This window comes from Lacerta agilis, chromosome 11, assembly GCF_009819535.1.
Source record: "Lacerta agilis isolate rLacAgi1 chromosome 11, rLacAgi1.pri, whole genome shotgun sequence".
NCBI classification, from domain to species: Eukaryota; Metazoa; Chordata; class Lepidosauria; order Squamata; family Lacertidae; genus Lacerta; species Lacerta agilis.
Genome location: NC_046322.1, coordinates 27,388,543 through 27,391,910, shown reverse-complemented (window position 1 = coordinate 27,391,910; position 3,368 = coordinate 27,388,543). Strand labels below are relative to the sequence as shown.

The following is a 3,368-nucleotide window of genomic DNA, read 5'->3' as shown; positions in this document are numbered from 1 at the left end:
CCACAGACATCTGCACTTTTTAGTGACACAGGCTCTAGAATGTGTGGAGCTGGTTTTGCCAGGAATGATGTCCCTCGTGCTGTGTCCCCCACTCTTTTGTTGGTTGCCCCAGGCATCAGGGTATGGTGGCTGGTATGGGCTAGAAAAACAGATACCTTGGTGGTGAGGGCAGCAGTCATGAAAGGGAAATCAGATGCATTTTATGCTGTTTGCTGGCCATTTATTACATATGGCAATTTTGTTGTTCAGTCGTGTCCGACTCTTCGTGACCCCATGGACCAGAGCACGCCAGGCACCCCTATCCTCCACTGCCTCCCGCAGTTTGGCCAAACTCATGCCAGTCGCTTCGAGAACACTGTCCAACCATCTCATCTTCTGTCGTCCCCTTCTCTTAGTGCCCTCCATCTTTCCCAACATCAGGGTCTTTTCCAGGGAGTCTTCTCTTCTCATGAGGTGGCCAAAGTACTGGAGTCTCAACTTCAGGATCTGCCCTTCCAGTGAGCACTCAGGGCTGATTTCTTTAAGGATGGATAAATGGCAATACATCGGCACAAATTTGGATATCATGATTATATTTCTGCTCTGAACTTTGTCATTCAATTTCTCGTTCTCTTCTGGCCAATTAAACTAGCGGCAATTACCCTGATAATCTACTATGTAAGGACCCTGCAAGAACTACACAGAAAATGAAGGAAAAAGGCAACAGTGACTATACATAAGAATGAATATGATTACTTACCTGGCTTCTGGTTTGTTTGTTTTTGTCTTTCTTGTTATATTCAATTTCTATTTTGTGCCAATATATAATATGCATACAGTGGAACTTCAGTTGTTGAACATTTCTGAAGCCAAACAATTCGGAACCCGAACGCTGACGACTCAGAAGTGAATGCTTCCATTTTCAAACACGCCTCGGAAGTCGAACGGCTTCCGAGGCGCATTTCTCCATTTTTTAAAGGGAATTTGCCGACTGGCAATTGTGCCTCGGTTGTTAAACGTTTCAGAAGTCGAATGGTCTTCCAGAACGGATTGCGTTTGACAACCAAGGTTCCACTGTATCATTGAAAAATAACAAACTTAGTTGGTCTCTAAGGTGCTACTAGAAGGATTTAAAAAAAATAAAAATAAAAAATTTGTTTCGACTACAGCAGACCAACACAGCTACCTACCTGTAATTGAAAAATAATTTTAATAGAAATTTAAAGAGAGTTATTCTGGCCCTAAAGTATCCTTCTGAACATGGTATTGTCACCAACTGGGATGACAAGGAAAAGAGCTGGCACCACACCTTCTACGATAAGCTGGAGTTGCCCCAGAAAAATATCTCCTGCTGCTGACAGAGGCTTTCCTGAACCCCAAGCCAACAGAGAAAAGATAGCATACCGTAGTTCATGTTTGAGACTTTCAACACCACAGCCATGTGTGTTGCCATCCAGGCTGTGTTGTCGCTGTATGCCTCTGGCCATACCACTGGTACTGTGATGGACTCTGGTGATGGTGTCCCCCACCCTGTGCCCATCTACACTCTGCTCCAGTGCTCCACGTCATCTTCCACATGGATTTGGCTGGTCATGATTTGACTACCTCATGAAGATTTTGACCAAGAGAGGCTACAGATTCACCACCACAGTTGAGTGAGAAACTATGCTACACTGTGCTGGAGATGGCTACTGCTGCTTCCACTTCCTACCTGGAAAAGAACCATGAACTTCCTGGTGATCAACTGTTCGCATTAATACTCTGAAGTAAGCCTTCTTGATTTTGATGGAGTTAACTTTCAAGTGGACGTGCCTAGGATTATAGTCTTACTTTATGTTCCGATTTTTGATTCAGTTACAATGTGTGAAAATTGCTTTTCCTTTTAGAGTCATCATTTAGGGTTGACCATTTGGAGTGGGGTGAGCTACCTCTCTGTCTTGCCCCCATCTGGCACCATGCATGTCAGACAATATAATAACATTCCTCAAAGGTGACAATCCAAAAGGTATTATAGCCCTTCCAAAAGACAAGCAAAGAAAAATGATCCCTCAACTGCATGGTTGTTTTCATTGAAACACAGGATTCAAGCTGAAAGTCGTGCAGCCGATACAAAACTATGTCAGAATGGTTCCAATGAGTTATTCAGGGGATGCTGCCTCATTACATTCTGATACTTCACAGCTGAAACCATCTCATGTAGGCACCTGTTACTGGCCACTACAGATTATTTGTACAGTATGTTGGCTGAGAAGAAAGTCGTGCTGTGTTCGGTAAGGCAAACTCCTAATTGTGTTCAGGATTGCCGCTCCGTGGGACTTGCTTCCAAGTAAACAGACATTGGATTGCAGTGGTGGGCTCTTACATCAGGCCTGTAAGCAGTCACTTGCTTAGTCATCTGTGGCAAGTAAGAGCTGTATCCAGGCAACCTGGTTACACAATCTCCACTTACCTACCTCAATTTAGTCTGTATTTCTGTATTATTTATATCTCTCCCTTTGAGATCGCAGTGCAGCTGACGAGAGATTGCAAATGTTTTCCTACTCACTGATCAGCTGCACACCACACCCACTTAGCTTCACCAGTGCTGCTACAATATTGGATGTCCCTAGACCAGGCATAGGCAACCTTCGGCTCTCCAGATGTTTTGGCCTACAACTCCCATGATCCCTAGCTAACAGGACCAGTTGTCAGGGATGATGGGAATTGTAGTCCAAAACATCTGGAGAGCCGAAGGTTGCCTATGCCTGCCCTAGACCATTCACAGAGTCCTCAAATGCTAACACACTAACATGTATGAGAAAGATGGACCAGTGATATTTCTGTCAACTTGTTTGCAAGGTCTTCTTGGATGTCTCCTCCTTGGGGACATCCTAGATGGGGTCTTACTGATTTAGGTGCTAGGTACTCATGCTTCACTGGAAAATGAACAGGTTTCTTTGTGTCTTGTGAAGGGCTACTAGGACTGGGGGTGAACATATCCTGTAAAAAAGTTTCAAGGCAGCTATAAGGTACTCAGCCACTTCTATGGTGAGCCTGAAGCACTGGCCTACAGATGCCACAGAATGAGATACTACTCTGCCACTTCAGGCTGTGGGTGAGGGCTCACACTTTGGAAAGTTAATCCATATTTAAACAAAACAAAAAAACACCTCTCTGCAAGTTAAAAAAAATCAGCACATCATAGGAAAAGGCTCTAGCTCAGTGTTCTTCAACCCTGAATCCTCAGGTGTTGTTGACCTACAACTCCCATCATCCCCAACCACCTTAGTCAGTACACTGGGAGTTGTAGTCCAAGGCCAAAGAGCCCTGCTTAGCCCAATCCACTGTCTGCTATGCTAGTTTTCTACTTGCAGGGATATTTATTTCCTTAAATCACACCCCCATCTTTC

At 44.3% G+C, this 3,368-nt stretch overlaps 1 pseudogene; it reads left to right on the top strand.

Moving 5' to 3' along the window:
- Positions 1 to 1,793, top strand: LOC117055059 (annotated as a pseudogene).
- The last annotated feature ends 1,575 nt before the right edge of the window (positions 1,794 to 3,368 follow it).